The sequence below is a fragment of the Amblyraja radiata genome, chromosome 3, assembly GCF_010909765.2.
Source record: "Amblyraja radiata isolate CabotCenter1 chromosome 3, sAmbRad1.1.pri, whole genome shotgun sequence".
NCBI lineage: Eukaryota > Metazoa > Chordata > Chondrichthyes > Rajiformes > Rajidae > Amblyraja > Amblyraja radiata.
Genome location: NC_045958.1, coordinates 56,599,939 through 56,618,273, shown reverse-complemented (window position 1 = coordinate 56,618,273; position 18,335 = coordinate 56,599,939).

Sequence of the window (18,335 nt, the reverse complement as noted above, 5' to 3'; positions counted from 1 at the left end):
GAGATGCTTAGCAGGTTAGGCAGCATCTGCAGAGAGCAAAACGGTGTCAATGTTTCAGGTCAATGCCCCATAAACCAGAAAAGCTGGAGTCAAAAGATATTTCCAAAAGCATAGAGAGGGAAGAAGGGAAGAAAGGTGAAAGGCTGCAATATGGTGACATTCAGGCATGGTTGAATCATGAAAGGAATGAAAGTGCATGACAACTGGCCAGAAAACAACCAGATAAAGAATGAAGCAGATTACTTTCACTTTGTTAAATGCACATTTGTAGCGGCACCTAGTGGTGGCTTGGGGAAATGCAAACCCTCACTATTGGCTGGCGCCATCACGTGATCGCGGGTGTGTTTTCGTGGGCTTGTGTTCCTCAGTCGACAGGGCTCCTCCCGTGTTGCAGGCGCTAATATATATTTGGCTGACCCAGCACGTGGTTTTCGAGTACCTCCTTTTGTTTGTTATTTCCAAATAAAAATTTGTTTTACTCAAACTACCTGTCTCACCAAAGTGTTGACCCCACCGGTCCGATCGTGATTTCGGATCCCGACCATGAACACCGCCGAAAACCTTAACGCCCAGCAAAATGCGGTGGCCTTGAAACTGCCCGTTTTCTGGGCGGTACAGCCTCAAGTGTGGTTCACCCACATTGAGGCCCAATTTGAGCTCCGCGATATCGTCGTGGACGCCACTCGCTACTTTTAAGTGGTTGGGGCGCTCAGTCACGAGACTGCCACCTGATTGTTGCCGTACCTGCAGACTCTGCCCGCGTTCGGTAAATGCGACGGCAACGAGACCTGGGTGTCATGGTACACCAGTCATTGAAAGTAGGCATGCAGGAGCAGCAGGCAGTGAAGAAAGCGAATGGTATGTTAGCATTTATAGCAAAAGGATTTGAGTATAGGAGCAGGGAGGTTCTACTGCAGTTGTACAGGGTATTGGTGAGACCACACCAATTGTGGAGTATTGTGTACAGTTTTGGTCTCCAAATCTGAGGAAAGACATTCTTGCCATAGAGGGAGTACAGAGAAGGTTCACCAGACTGATTCCTGGGTTGTCAGGACTTTCATATGAAGAAAGACTGGATAGACTCGGCTTGTACTCGCTAGAATTTAGAAGATTGAGGGGGGATCTTATAGAAACTTACAAAATTCTTAAGGGGTTGGACAGGCTAGATGCAGGAAGATTGTTCCCGATGTTGGGGAAGTCCAGGACAAGGGGTCACAGTTTAATGATAAAGGGGAAATCCTTTAGGAACGAGATGAGAAAAACATTTTTCACACAGAGAGTGGTGAATCTCTGGAACTCTCTGCCACAGAAGGTAGTTGAGGCCAGTTCATAGGCTATATTTAAGAGAGAGTTAGATGTGGCCCTTGTGGCTAAAGGGATCAGGGGGTTTGGAGAGATGGCAGGTACAGGATACTGAGTTGGATGATAAGCCATGATCATATTGAATGGCGGTGCAGGCTCGAAGGGCCAAATGGCCTACTCATGCACCTATTTTCTATGTTTCTATGTTCAAGGCGCTGCTGTTCCGCACTTTCGGGCTCAGTCATCGCGATCGCGCCGCCCGCCTTCTGCATATGGACGGCCTCGGCGATCGCAAGCCGTCTGTGCTGATGAGTGAGATGCTCGCACTGATGGATGGCCATCAGCCCTGCCTGCTGTTTGAACAGGCTTTCTTCATGCAGATGCCCGATGACATCCGCCTGCTCCTCACAGGATCGGATTTCGCCGACCCTCTGCAGCTCGCTGAATGGGTCGACGAGCTGTGGCTCGCCAAGCAGCAGGACGGTGGATCCATCAGCCAGGTGTCCACGCCCGCACACCAGCAGCCTCGCAGGGACGTCCAGCCCTCCTCAGCCATTGCCGCACTGCAGCCGCCTGCTGGAGACCGCGGTCAGCGCCAGTGGTGCTACTATCACCAACGCTGGGGTGCAGAGGCCCGTTGATGCCACACCTCCTGCTCATTTCCGGGAAATGCCTTGGACGATCGCCAGTAGAGGCTATCGCCGTGGGCCAGAACCATCGCCTCTACGTCCGGGATCGCAGTTCTGGGCTTCCCTTCCTGGTTAACTCCGGGGCCGTGCAAAGCGGCCTTCCCTCCGTCTGGACTCGATGCCCGTGCCGGTAAGCATGGCCCCACCCTGACCGCCGTCAACAGTGGCCCCATCCACACTTACGGCACTCGGACCCTTTCCCTTGTCCTTGACTCATGGTTTATCACTATCGCGGACGTTTGACAGTCGTTAATGGGCGCCGATTTCCTGCGGACCTTCTCGTTAATGGTGGATGTGTGGGGCTGGCGCCTCATGCCTCCGGAGTCCCCTCGGCCCGCGGATCCTTCCAGTCCGCAACTGGGAACGGTAGCAAATGGGGGCAGGCCGTATACCTCCCTACTCACCGAATTCCCGGAGCTCCTGACCCCCCGTTTTCATGCAACCGCTCTTAAGCTTGGGGTGGTACATCACATCCCTACTGCCTGACAAGCTGCGGATCGCGAAGGAGGAGTTCCGCCAGATGGTGGACATGGGGATTTTGCAGCGCTCCGACAGCCCGTAGGCATCTCCGCTACACCTGGTCCCCAAATCATCTGGGGGCTGGAGACCGTGTGGGGATTACTGATGCCTGACCGCTGTCACGACCGCAGACCGCTACCCTGTCCCGCATATTCAGGACATTACGGCCCACCTGGATGTTGCATTTTTCCTAAGGCGGACCTGGTGAGCAGCGATCACCAGATTCCCGTCCACCCTGATGACGTGCCAAAGACCACCATCATCACTGCATTCGGCCTCTTTGAATGGCCCTGGATGCGTTTGGTTTAAAGAACGCCGTGTAGGCTTTCCAGCTGCTAATGCATATGGTGGCGCGGGGGTTGGACTTTGTCTTTGTGTACCTGGACGATTTTCTGGTTGCCATCTGCTCCCACCAGGAACAATGCATCCATCTACGGGTGTTGTTCCAGCCGCTTCAGGATCACGGGCTCGTCATCAACCCTATCAAGTGTCAGTTTGGCCTTCGCTCCATTTCCTTTCTGGGGCACCACGTCACCTCGCAGGGAGTGGCCCCGCTGCCCGCTAAGGTGGAGGCCATTCGGCAGTTTCTTCGGCCATTCACCATCAAGGAGTTCGTTGGCATGGTTAATTTTTACCATCGCTTCGTGCAGTCGGGCGGCCCGGATCATGCAGCCTTTGTTTCAGTGCCTGGCCGGTAAGCTACGGGACCTCGTGTGGGATGATGAAACCGCAGCTGCTTACGACAGTACGAAGAAGGCGCTGGCTGAGGCCACCATGCTGGTGCACCCTCGGTCTGCTGCCCCGACCGCCTGCACCGTGGACACCTCAGATATGGCTGGAGGAGGGGTTCTGGAGCAGTTCATCGCCGGCTGCTGGCAGCCGCTTGCATTCTTCAACCGTCACCTGCGACCTCCGGAGCGGAGCTACAGAGCTTTCGACTGGGAGCTCCTGGCCCTTTATTTGGCTGTCCGCCATTTCCATTATCTCCTCGATGGCAGGCCTTTCATGGATTCGCTGACCACAAGCCCCTGACGTTCGACTTTACCAAGGTGTCCGATCCTTGGTCAGCTCGGCAACAACGGCACTTGGCTTTCGTGTCGGATGTTCAGCACGTGGCAGGCAAGCTGAACCTTGTCGAGGACGCTTTGTCTCGCCCTCCGGTCCCTGCCGTGGCATCTGTGGACCCCGGCAAAGATTATTCGCGGCTGGCCACCGTGCAATGTGAGGGTGGACGCTTACCTCTTGGTTAACATTGCCAGATGTCCCGTTTGGTCCGGCAGGCGTGTCGGTCCTCTGCGACTTGTCCACCGGGAGACCACGCCCTATCGTCCCCGTGGGTTGGCGGCGGCGTGTATTCGATGCTGTCATGGTTTGGCCAATCCTTCCATCTGGGCGACTTCCGCATTGGTGGCGGACACGTTTGTCTGGCTGGGCTTCCATAAACAGGTTGCGGCCTGGGCCAGGGCCTGTATTCCCTGTCAAACATCAAAAATCCAGCAGCATGTGCTGGCGCCGCTGCAGGATTTTATGGTTCCCCCCTGCCGTTTCCAGCACATTCATGTCGATTTGGTGGGTCCGCTGCTGACGTCTTGTGGTGCCACCCACTTGCTGAACATCGTGGATCGCTTCATGAGGTGGCAAAAGGCAGTTCCACTCGCTGACACCTCCGCCGCGTCTTGTGCTGGGGCTTTCGCGGCCCAATGGATTGCTCGTTTTGGTGTGCTTGCAGACATCTCCACTGACGGTCGTGCACAGTTTACTTTGGCTTTGTGATCGGCTTTGGCACAGCTGTATGGGGCGCAGCTACATCACACCACCGCCTTACACCCTTGGTGGAGCGCTTCCATCGGCATTGGAAGTCGGCGCTGAAGGCACAGCATATGGGCCCGGACTGGATCGACCAGTTGCCTTGGGTGTTGCAGGGTATCCGAACAGCCCCGAAGACTGATTTGGACACATCGACCGCTGAGCTTGTGTACGGCTCCCCACTGCGGGTGCCAGGGGATTTCCTTCCTGCGGCTCGGGGGTTGCAGGAGCCCACTTTTTCTGTGTTGGTGAACCTCTGGGAGAAAGTGGGCGGCCTGGCTTCTATCCCGACCTTTCAGCATGGGACTGCTCTGGTATATGTGCCACCGGACCTCAAGAATTGTTTATTTGTGGTTCTCCGCAGGGACTCGCACCGGTCTCCGCTGCAGTGGACTTATGAAGGTCCTTTCCGGGTGTTGTGCCCTGGCGTCGCGACTTTTCTCTTCGATGTCGGTGGTCGGAAGGAGATTGTTTTGGTGGCTCAAGCCTGCCCACTTGGGCATCGATAGCTCGGTGGTGGTGGCTCAACCCCAGCATAGAGGTTGGCTGCTGGCCATTCCAGTTGCACCTGTTGTGCTTGTTTCACCTGTGACTTTGCCATTGCTGGCTCTGTTCCGCCAGTTTCGCCTGTACAGCCGGTTGTGCCTGTTCCTCTCATTTCGTGAGATGTGGCCCTTGTGGCTAAAGGGATTAGGGGGTATGGAGAGAATGCAGGTACAGGATACTGAGTTGGATGATCAGCCATGATCATATTGAATGGCGGTGCAGGCTCGAAGGGATGAATGGCCTACTCCTGCACCTATTTTCTATGTTTCTATGTTTATGTTTCCACTCGGTCTGGCCGCCTCATTTAGCCTCCCGCCCGGTTCCTTACCTCGGGTTCTGGGGGGGGGGGGGGGGGGTGTCCTGTAGCGGCACCTAGTGGTGGCTTGGGGAAATGCAAACCCTCGTTATTGGCTGGTGCCATCACGTGATCGCGGGTGTGTTTTCGTGGGCTTTTGCTCCTCAGTCGACAGCGCTCCTCCCATGTAGCAGGAGCTCATATATATTTGGCTGAACCAGCACACGGTTTTCTAGTACCTCCTTTTGTTTGTTATCTATATTACTAAAAGTAAGATCTTGACCACTTCCTGTTTTTTTTGTTTCAGGATTTTTGAAAAAAACGCTGCCACTTACGGCTGTGATTTTTGGCCATCTCACTCGGAGTCCCCCTCCGCTGCGCAGGACTAGAGGATTTTTCCCATCGATGAAAAATAAAAGATTTATTAATGTTTAAAAACATTTATTTTCTCTGCTGCCCCTGCTGGAGGGAGGGGGGAGGGACTATGAAACCCGGAAGTGTTGTGCCTCACTCGGTCTCTGCAAGATGGAGGAAGCGCGAGGGTCACATCTCTCTGAGCTGTTAATAACACATGTCTACTCAAGTGTGAGTGCCCTTAATGTGGTTTGAAAATGAAAATGTGGTTGCTTTGAATTGCTGCACTGCAAATGGTTGTTGTTGGTGGTAACTGCTTTGAAATGCTGCACTGCAAATGGTTGTTGGTGGTGATAACTGCTTTGAAATGCTGCACTGCAAATGGTTGTTGGTGGTGGTAACTGCTTTGAAATGCTGCACTGCAAATAGTTGTTGGTGGTGGTAACTGCTTTAAAATGCTGCACTGCAAATGGTTGTTGGTGGTGGTAACTGGACAACTTCCTGCACACTTACTGTATATTGAGTTTAGATAAAACGCTACCACTTATGGCTGTGATTTTTGGCCATCTTACTCAGTCCCCCTCCACTCATCAGGTGCAGAGGATTCTTCCCATCAATGAAAAATAAAAGTGTTATTAGTGTTTAAAAAAAAAACATTGAGAATCTCTATCCTGTCCATCACGCCATGAAAGTCACGCCCCTTCTGGTGGGTGGGGGGAGGGATTATAAAACCCAGAAGTGTGGGTGTGGCTCAGTCTCGATTTGAGACAGCGCCCTGATTGCAGTCGGCTCCCGGAGTAAAGAAGGCGTACCATGGGGGTGAGCTGGTCGTCGCAGACGCGGAGGGCATATTGTATCGGGGTATCGGCCGACGGCCTGTATAGGTCCGGTAAACGGTGCTCTGGCACTATTCCCTGCTGTTACAAAATGATAGGAGAGCAGGGAGAGAGTGGGTCTAGTGGTATGGAGGCCAGTGGAAGAGAGGATAACGAAGAAAGTATTGAGAAAGAGTGGGAAACCGTGGGAGCACGGGGTAGTCCCAGGAAGAGCAGCCGTAAAAGAAGGAAAAACAATACTGGTGGATTGGAGAGTGAAGACAAGGAACCAGAAAAGGAAATTTCGTTAAATGTAGTGGTGAGGTTTGAAGGAGAAGGAGGAGTAAAGAAGATAGATCCATTGAAGTTGACAAAAATAGTCAGGGCCCAGGTTGGGGAAGTAAAGTATGCAAGAGTGCTGGAGGATGGAAACATGCTTATAGGGTGCAACAGTGGGGCTCAAGTTGAAAAGGCAATGAAAATGAACAAGATTGACAAAACCAAAATAATCAAAGTAGTGAGAGTGGGAGAACGGAGGACGGCAGGGTGTAAAGGGGTTATCTATGGAATCCCTCTCAAAGTTAATATGAGTGAACTGGTTCAGGAACTCAGAAAGAGATGTGAATTAATTATGAGTACCAAAAGAATGACCAAAGGAGCAAAGAAAGAGGAAACTGAGTCGGTCCTGGTCGAATTCAAGACAGAATCCCTTCCAAAAGTGGTCCATTTTAGATTCATACGATATAGTGTAAGAGAGTACGTACCCAAACCAATGAGGTGCTTCAAATGTCAGAAATTTGGGCATATAGCTAAAATGTGCAAGGGGGCGAGGAAATGCGCAAGGTGTAGTGGGGACCATGAATATGGTCAGCGTGGAGAGGGGGTCAGACCAAAGTGCTGTAATTGTGGAGGAGAGCATAGTGTGGCTTACTGGGGCTGTGAGGTGATGAAACGCAAGGCTGAAGTACAAAACATAAGAGTGAAGGAAAAGGTCTCCTATGCAGAGGCAGCAAAGAGGGCTGGCCCTACAAAACAGATGAATGAAAGAAGGATCAGGAGGGAGCAAGATGTGGGCATAATGGAGACAATAAAAGAAAAAGATAAGAGTATATGGAAAGAAAAGAAAAACCTGGTTATATTTATAGCAGGAGTAATAAATGCGACAGCAGAAGTAAAATCTAAAACAGAAAGGATCCAAATCATTGTAAAGGCTGCAGTCCACCACTTGGGCATGGCAGGATTGAAGTGGGAGGAAATACATGATGGTCTCAGTATCCAGGCGAGCCAAGAGTCAACATGTGTGGGTTAATAATATTAATGTTAATCCTACAATGGAATGCAAGAAGCTTGTTAGCCAATGGGCAAGACTTTAAGCAATTCATAGACAGTAGGAAGGAAAAAACAGATGTCGTATGTATCCAGGAAACCTGGTTGAAACCAAGTTTAGATTTTGTTCTATATGATTATGTTGCAGTGAGATGTGATAGGGGAAATGGGGGAGGAGGGGGTTGCGCCACTTTCATTAAAAAAGGGATACCATACAGGGTATTAGGAATTGGGCAGGAACAGGAATATGTGGTAATAGAAGTATGGTCTGAGAGGAGGAAAATAGTGGTAATAAATTACTATAACCCATGTAAGCGATTAGAGGTCAGTAAGTTACAGGAAGTAGAAGGCCAGAGCAAATCTAATGTTATTTGGTGTGGGGACTTTAACGCACATAATACATTATGGGGCAGTGGAAAGTCAGATAATAATGGGCAGGTAATTGAGGAATTATTAAATGATGGTAATCTAGTATGTCTAAATGATGGAAAGAAGACCAGGGTAGATGTTAGGACAGGGAAGGAGTCTGTGTTGGACCTTACACTTGTTTCTAATAGGATTGCTGCTAAGTGTGACTGGGAAGTTTATGAAAAGGGTACCATAGGAAGTGATCATCATCCTGTGCTATGCAAAATAAATGTTACTTTAATTATGAGTAAAGAAAACAGAAGTGGACGATGGGTTTTTGGCAAGGCCAATTGGGAGAAATTTAAGGAGGAAAGTGATAGATATGTAAAACCGATACAAGAAGAGACAGATATAGAAAGCTTTGAGAATAAATTGTCAGAAAGTATCAAAAGAGCAGCATTAGTTTCCATACCTAAAAGTAAAGGAAGATCAAAAAGGAAAGCTGTGCCGTGGTGGGACAATAAGTGTAAAGAGGTGGTGGTGAATAGAAACAGAGCATTCAGATTATTAAAAAGAACTCATAACTACCAACACATGATTAATTACAAACAGGCTCAGGCAATTGTAAGGAGGACTATAAGACAAACAAAAAGAGCATATTGGAGGAAGTATTGTGATTCAATTGGAAGCACAACACAGGTAGGGGAGATATGGGGGATGATTAAAAAAATGGAAGGTGATAAAAGGGAGTGGAGTTATCCTATCCTAACAAATGGAGATCAAACTGTAGTCTCAAATAAAGACAAAGCAGAACTAATGGTTAATACTTTTAGTAGGGTTCACAGCTCCCACAACTTATCAGATGAAGGAAGAAGAGGTAGGGAAAGAACAAGAGAGGAAAATGTTGAGGCCTTACAAAGGAAAGGTATCACAGAGGATAAGTACAATATTCCATTTAATTTGGGGGAGCTAAAGAGAGCTCTGGCCAAGTGTAAGAACTCAGCCCCAGGGAAGGATGATATTTGTTACATAATGATAAAGCATCTAAGTGAGGAGGGACTCCAAAAGATACTTGCACTATATAACAAGGTGTGGGAAGAAGGGCGAATACCGGAGAGGTGGAAGGAAGCAATCATTGTGCCTATTAGAAAACCAGGGAAAGATGCAAGTAATCCAGTAAATTATAGACCTATAGCTTTAACAGCACACATGTGTAAACTGATGGAAAGAATGGTAAATGAAAGATTAATGCATCTAATGGAAGAAAAAGGTATAGTGGCTAATTATCTGAGTGGCTTTAGAAAAGGGAGAGGTACTAATGATCCAATTCTGTGCTTGGAAGAAGATATAAGGAAAGCACAAGTCAAAAAAGAATCTGTAGTTACCATATTTTTTGATGTAGAGAAGGCTTACGATATGTTGTGGAGAGAAGGTCTTCTAAAAAAGCTGCATTCAATGGGAGTAGGAGGAAATATTTTTAACTGGATAATGGATTTTCTCAACGGTAGAAGTATCCAAGTTAAAATAGGATCAGACATCTCTAGTAAATGTGTAGTCGAGAATGGAACTCCCCAGGGAAGTACGATAAGCCCGATCCTATTCTCAATCATGATCAATGATATATTTGCAAACATTCAACCAGAGATGGGGCGATCGCTCTTTGCAGATGATGGCAGCCTATGGAGAAGGGGGAGGAATATAGATTTTATCGTGGAAAAAGTACAGCAAGGGATAGCCCAGGTGGAAGAGTGGGGAGGGAAATGGGGTTTTAAATTCTCTATAGAGAAGACAAAGACAATGGTTTTCACAAGGAAAAAAATTAAAGAGGATGTCCAGTTAAAACTATACGGCAACAATTTGGAAAGAGTAAAATATTTCCGTTTCCTGGGGATTCATTTTGACTCCATATTAACATGGAGGGTCCACATTACAAAAATAATTGGAAAAATGCAAAAAAGCCATCAATGTAATGAGATGCTTGGCAGGTTTAGAGTGGGGAGCAGATGTATTATCTCTTAAATGTATTTATGTATCACTCATCAGATCCAGACTAGAGTATGGCAGTATAGCTTATGGATCAGCATCTAAGTCAGTGTTGTCCGAGTTGGACAAAGTCCAAGCGGAAGCTCTAAGAGTCTGTATAGGAGGTGTGCGGACGTCACCTGTATGTGCACTACAGGTGGAAACTGGGGAGATGCCGTTGAGACTGCGCCGCAGACAACTAATGGCTAATTACTGGCTAAGCCTTAAGGGTCATGGAGAGAACCACCCAACAAAACAGGTAGTACAGGAGTGCTGGGAGAGAGGGGTGGCTCAGTCTGGAAGCTTCGGCTGGGTTGGAGGAGTTGTGGCAAGGGACATGGGAGTAGAGGACAAAGAGTTCTGCCCTGCAGTATTGTGGCCATCTGTGCCAATATGGTTACTGAACATCCCAAAAGTTGATCTGGAGATATGGGAGGCAAAAAGGAGGAACAAAAATTCAGACCTAAAGACAGAATATCATAGCCATATAGATAATAGATACAGGGAACACCTCTTAATTTTCACAGATGGATCAAAGGACCCAGTAGCTGAAACAACAGGGGCGGCTGTGGTAGTCCAGGGGATGAATGTTGAGCTTTACAAAAGAACAAATAACTATTTGATAGTATATACAGTGGAATTGTACGCTATTTTGATGGCAGTTCGGTGGATGGAACAGGTGCAACCATGTAAAATAGTAATATGTAGCGACTCATTATCTGCAATCCAGAGTATTGGGTCTGGTGCATCCCATAGGCGGCCTGACTTAGTTTATGAAATCCTGTTAGCCAAGTGACAAGGAGGGGCAGTGACGTGACTTTGTTGTGGGTCCCAGCACACATTGGTGTTCTAGGGAATGAAAAGGTGGATAAATTAGCAAAGGAGGCTGTAAAAAAAAGAAACATAGAGGTAAACTTACAACTATCCAAATATGAAGGAAAACACATTGTGTGGCAGAAAATAAATCAGGAATGGCAACAATACTGGGAACAGGAGACAAAGGGGAGACACCTCTATTCGCTACAAAACAGAGTGGGCATTACAGCAAGAAGAGGGGGGAACAGGAGGGAACAGGTAGTATTAACAAGATTGAGGATAGAACACACTCACCTGAACAGCACATTAAAAATATTGGGAAAACACCCTACTGGGCTGTGTGAGGAATGCCATCAACCAGAAACAGTTCAGCATTCCCTAGTTGCATGTAGGAGATATGAGACAGAAAGAGGATTTATGATCATTGAAATGAGGAAAATTGGAATGACAGAAATATAATTAAAGAACATTCTAGAGTGTGGAGGGAAAGGAAAAGGAATACAGTTGTTGTTTGATTTCTTGAGGGCCTCTGGGCCCTCAAGAAATCAATGTAAAGACAATCAATAATGTAAAGACATGAGTACTGTGGAATGAAGCCAGAAGGTGGCAGCAATGCAACATTGCGGATGCCGGCTGCCGTAAAACTCCAAAGAAGAAGAAGAAGAAGAAGTGGCTCAGTCTCTTCAAGATGGGGGAGGGAAAGGTCACAACTCTGTCTGAGCTGTGAATCAACTAAACACACTGAATGTCTACTGAACTGTGAGTGTGGTGTTTATGTGGTGTTTTATGTGGTGTTTTATGTGGTTTTATGGAGGTTTCACCCTGCTTGAAATGGTATGAAACTGCATTTGAATGTGGTGGCTTTGCACCCTGCATGAAACGGTATGAAACTGCATTTGAATTTGGTGGCTGTGCACCCTGCTTGAAATGGCATTAAACAGCACTAGCATTTGGTGGCCTTGCACCCTGCTTGAAGTGGCATGAAACTGCACTTCAGTTAGGTGGCCCTGCACCCTGCTTGATGTGGTAGGAAACTGCACTTGAGTTTGGTGGTCCTGCACCCTGCTTGAAGTGGTAGGAAACTGCACTTGAATTCAGTGGCCTTGCACCCTGCTTGAAGTGGTAGGAAATTGCACCTGAATTTGGTGGCCTTGCACCCTGCTTGAAATGGTAGGAAACTGCATTTGAATTTGGTGGCCTTGCACCATGCTTGTAATGGAAATTCAAGGAATAGCCGTGAGTCCACCAGCCGTGAGTGAGCTGCCAGCACATCAGGCTTGAGTGACTGAGCTGTCATCCCAAGAATCCATTTGGCCCACAATGTCCATACTAACCCTCTGGAAATCAGTCCCTTCAGCCCACTATACCCATACTAGCGCTCCAGAAAGCCACCCCCCCCCACTGGCCACCAATATTGGAATTGGTGGATAGGCGGAATATTGCGTTGGGGGACCAGACCTCCTATGTGAACATGGGACCCAACGGGTCCCACTTAGCCTAGTTTCCAAATAAACATTTGTTTTACTCAACCTGCCTGTCTCGCCTAACATTGTTAGATAATTGTCCATTGTTAAATACGCATTTATTAATCATCATTAAGTAAATACGAACTGAGTGTTTTGAGGGCAGTAAGGGTGTGAAACACATTGAAGTGAGTTTGACGTATGTGTTCGTTGGACATGAATACTTGCTCAGCAAACCAGAGATCTTCTTAAAAAATATGCAGCAACTTAGTCGTTAAAGAGCATCACTCCCTGAGGAAAGTTGTCTACCATTCTTATTCTCTTCTAGCTGATGTGAGACTTTAATTCTTGTTCAGAGGCAGAAGTTAGACTAGTTGAGTCACAGCTGACCAATGAAAGAGAGAGTTGGACACTTTGTACTTTTTCCTCATTTTAATTCTTTTGTACTTAGACATTATTTCACAGTCATAAATTGTTATTAATATTGAACTGATCTGCTCGTACATATAATAATAAGACAGATATTTCATTAAAGGATCACAATGAAACTCGAACCTTTGGGGATTTAATGTGTTCATTTTTTCTTACTTTATTTTTCAACAGTGACGACACTAAAATATAATTCATTGTTGTAAACCCGTTTGCGGTGTTCTGCGACCAGAAAATCTTCCGTCCAAATGTAAACTGACTCGAGTGATTCAAGAAGATAGCTCACCACCAGATTCCCAAAGGTACTTAAGTCTGGCTTTGCCAGTGATAGCTGCATCGTGAAAATGAATATATAAAGAAAATCCCAATGTTATTTCAATGCCTTTTCTTTTTCTTTATGTAAAATTATACAATTATTGTACAGCTTCAATTTTGACCTTTTAACCTGAAAATGAGGGAAAAGAAGAGAGAAAGAACAAGAGGGAAAAAGTGAAAAATGAAAAGATAGGACCCCTAGACTAGTGTGGCCAAAGAGTGAATAAAGATATAAGAGAGGAAAAGGAAAAAAAAAAGAAAAAAGTGGCGATATAACTGCCCCTCTTTCGCCCCCCCCCCCCCCCCCCCCCCCCCCCGCCAACCTCACCCAACCCATAGTTGGATTTAAATCCAAATCCAAATTTGTGTTGCGCCATACTATCCTTGTAAGAATTCGGTAAAGGATGTCCTTGATTTATTATAGTCATTTGCACAAGATACAGTGAAAGGTTTTTGTTTGTGTGCTATCCAATTCTATCATATACAATTATACATGAATATAATCAAGACATACACAAGTAGAACATACAAAGCAAAGAGAAAAAAAACTGAGTGCACAATACAGTTTCTCAGCACAGAGCATTAAAATCCCACAGAAAAAAAATCCAATGGTCACACTGAGATTGGGTAGACGATCGGGCCAACACCCTAGACCTTCAGACTGAAAAAGGGTCCTGACTCGAAATGTCACCCATCCGTTTTCTCCAGAGATGCTGCCTGGCCTGCTGAGTTACTCCAGCATTTTGTGTCTATCAATGTAATGGAGGTTGGTTTGTGTCTTTGTCTAGGCTACGTCCACAACTTTGCAATTTCTTCCCGACTTGACTGGACTTATTCCCAAAACAGGCTGTGATGTGTCATGATAAAATGCTTTCTATGGCGTATCTGTAGAAGTTAGAGAGGATTATTGGGGAGATGCTAAACTTCTGAAGCCTCCAAGGAAGTAGAGGTGTCCGTGTGCTTTCTTGTCCATAGCTTTGATATGGCTGGTCCAGGACAAATTGCTGGTGATATTTATTCCAAGGAACCTGAAGCTTTCGACCAGCTTTACTTCGGCGGCAAAAATGTTTACTGGTTTGTGTGTCCTGCTTCATTTAGTTTTGGTTTAGTTTAGAGATCAATCAATCAATCAATCAATCAATCAACCTTTATTGTCATCTTGCAAGCAACAGTTGTACAGTGCAAAATGAAAAGACGTTTCCCAGGGAATAGCGGAGCATCGCACATGAAATTTAAAACATTTCACACATAATAACACTAAAAACAGACACTTCAGCCCACTAAGTCTGCACCGACCAGTGATCCCAGCACACCTAACACGACTATACACATACCAGGGACAATTTACATTTATACCTAGCCAATTAACCTACAAACCTGCACATCTTTGAAATGTTTGAGGAAACCGAAGATCTCAATGAAAATCCACACAGGTGATGGGGAGAGTGTACAAACTCAGTACAGACAAGCACCCGTAGTCAGGATTAAACCCAGGTCTCTGGACCTGTAAGACAGTAACTCTACCGTTGCCTTGAATATTCTTGAATATTCACTGTTCATCAGCATTCAAAACATTCCCACTTTTGAACAAGAATAGAGTAATTCAGACCACTTAATCAAAATAAATAAACAAGACCACTGCCATTGTGAAATATGGTTGTCAACAGGTTTTTTTATTGCAAGAGTTCTAATAAACAGAAATGGAATGAGCATTTAACAAATGTGCAAGGATGCAAAGAACACTATAAAATAATGCTTCTTCCTTTTCCACAATTTCCTTCTTACTTCTCTCTTCTCTCTTCTTCCATCTTCCTTTCAGTCCCCTTTCAATTCTCCACCCTATTCTATTTCCTGCATTTTATTCTCTCTCATTCCATTTCCCTCTTTATCCTTCTCTATTTTATTTTTTGTTTGTTTTATTCTGCCACTAAATTAAGATGCTTAATCTACTGTAAAGCACAAAACACTTTGCTGGATGTGTGAACATATGGAGAACGAAAGACTAGCGATCCCTTCTAACTGCACAAAGGGCAAACACACAGATGGTTCCCTCAATCTTTACCCAGCCTACTTACTGAGTTGAGAAAAACTAAAGCATGGTTATTTCAGGAAAATCTCCAAGAAGTTCAAGATTTATGCTCAAGATTCCAACACCTACAGATTCTTGTATCTCCTGAATATTTATTTCCAACTTCCTGGGTCAATCAAACAAGGCATTAGAAAACCATAGGTACACAAAAAGGCTGGAGAAATTCAGCGGGTGCAGCAGCATCTATGGAGCGAAGGAAATAGGCAACGTTTCGGGCCGAAAACCCTTCTTCAGACAGAAAACCATAACTCCCTTATCTCTCCTAACCCACACATTATCCTCAATAGTTAGAAATGTCTTCACCATTTTATGCTTGGCTGAATTGATTGCTAAATTTAGCTTGGTTTGATGTCAAAGGCTCCAAAAGAAATGTTTTATAATTTCCATCCTATTACATTTCCTGTGCATCAATTTTTGTTTTACTATCAATCTTCTTCTTCATCCAGACATTTGAATTGATCCCAGTTCCTTCATGACATAAAATCACAATCAAATCCCCATGAAGTTGGGTAGACAAAATTGCCCTTGATCTAGTAGCCCTGGTTATGTATCATTCAGAATGTCAATTTGCTATATCAGTACCACATATGGCAGATATTTTTCTTGCTAATGTGGGATTGCTTGTGTTCCCTCTGCTGCTACTCTTGTTCCCACTGTAGATTTTGACCTTGTTCCACCCCAATTTTAATGCTGCCTGTGAACAAGTTTACATTGTTTGATGTGTTAGGCCAGAAGTATGATTTAAGAAGTTTCAGAACCCTAATTACACCGTGTGCACTGAGTACTATATCTTTTTCATGCTAACATCACTACTTCAACAACTTCTCCTTTTGTTCCCTTCTAAAAATATTCTTGTCATTTACCTTGAATTTCTATTATTTTCTTGAAGATCTTTTAATCAAAGGCTTTTTGGAAATCTAAGTGCATCGATTTCATCTTGTAAAGAAATTTATGTTGAACAGCAAGTAGATCTTGAATATTTCCAAGTATATCAAAAGCTTATTTAATGCTTTCAAACTTCAGCCTTGTGTCAGAATGTGAGATATTATCACAGCAGTTTTTTTTGCTGTCATATCGCATTACATTTTGTCTTGACGATATGAACTCTTGTTCAATATTGCTGTTTAGCTATCTTATCCTAAAAAGACTCACTAATAACTTGTCAAGTCAGAAAAAAAAACCTTACTAGGCCATTATTAGATTAGATCCTCTGCTCCATGTTAGTCAAGGCTCTTTCATATTTATGCTACCAATACTTCTGATTTTAAGAAATCTAGACATGCACAATGGTAGCTGAGTGTGAGAATCTACTGTGGGAAGTGGCAATATGATGTCCATCAAATGAGATGAAGATTCATAACCAAGCTACCTTGTGCGGATTTTGTGTGTTCTCCCTGTGATTGCATGGGTTTCCTCCCACATTCCAAAGACATGCAGGTTTGTAGGTTAATTGGCTTCTCTATATTGGCCCTATTGCGTTGGATGCAAATGTGGATAACATAGAATTAGTATTCGGTTTATTCGCCAAGTATGTTTTGCAACATGCGAGGAATTTCATTGGCCAGATCAGTCATACAATTAAAAGTAACAGATCACTTCAAAAACATATTTTAACATGAACATCCACCACAGTGACTCCTACAAATTCCTCACTGTTATGGAAGGCAAAATAAAGCTCAAGTCCCTTCCTTTAGTTCTTCCTCGGTCGTGGGCCTCGAGCCCCCGTTGACGGGATGATCTTAACTCCCATAGCCGGCGGTGTTCGGGGCCCCCCGCGTCGAGGTGATCTGCTCCCGCTTTGGGGGGGATGTCAGCACCCACGTGCCGGCGATCGAACCTCGCGTCGGGGCTGGTGAACCTTCCGCGACGTTGGAGCTCCCAACTCGGCCTCACTCGAGACTGCGAGCCCTTGATGTTGATTGGTCGAGGTGGTAGAGATCCCAGGCAAGGGATCAGCTCTGATGTTAAGTCCGATCACATTGATCACATATCCGGGAAGGTAAGGATGTGAAAAAAGGTTTCCCCCAATCCCCTCCCCCCCCCCCCTCCTCTCCCCACATAAAACAAACCGAAGAACATTAAAACAAAAACTTTTAACAAACTAAAAAATAACAAAAATAGTGAAAAGACGAACCAATAGAAAAATAAGCCTTTCTTTACATTCAAAGTCTTGTCAACTCTATACATCTATACATATATAGTATTATCCCATTCTATGTATTAGTCATCATTGCCACTTCTGTGTTTAAGAATATTTAACATAGGGCTTAAAGCCTCAATGCCAATGCTTAGGATGTAATGTTTAGGATGTAATGTTGAGGCTCTATAAGGCACTGGTAAGGCCATATTTGGAATATTGTGAGCAATTTGGGGGACCATATCTGAGGAGGGATGTGCTGGCTCTGGAAAGGGTCCAGAGAAGGTTTACAAGAATGATCCCAGGAATGAGTAGCTAACCTATGATGAGTATTTGTCGGCACTGGGCCTGTACTTGCTGGGGTTTAGAAGAATGAGGGGCACCTCATTGAAACATACAGAATAGTGATAGGCTTGGATAGAGTGGATGTGGAGAGGATGTTTCCACTAGTGGGAGAGTCTAGGCCTAGAAATCATTGCCTCAGAATTAAAGGAATTCTTTTAAAAATGAGATGAGAAGGAATTTCTTTAGTCAGAGGGTGGTGAATCTGTGGAATTCTTTGCCACATAAGGTTGTGGAGGCCAAGAGTGGATATTATTATAGCAGAGATAGATAGATTCTTGATTAGTACAGGTGTCAGAGATTATGGGGAGAAGGTAGGAGAATGGGGTTAGGAGAGATAGATCAGCCATGATTGAATGGCAGAGTAGACGATGGGCCAACTGGCCTAATTCTACTCCTATCCCTTATGACCTTTACTGGTAGCAGATCCTGAGACTGCTGTCCTTCCCCATAAAGTCTTTGAATTGGCTGCACCAGTGCCTCCATTAGCAGGTACTTCTACGGTTTGGAATATGCCAGGTGGCAACATTCCTTTTAGACTTCTTATTGACTTCTTATTGTACTGGAAGGCCAATGTTGCAGGCAGACCAAAGTGTTTCTTCACCAGGTTGTTGATCTTCCTGCAACACTTGCTATTTGTCTCAATATATGTCCCTAGGACCAGACCATTGATGGGGAACTCCAATGTTATGTAGCTGCTCACAATGGACCTCAACGCAGAC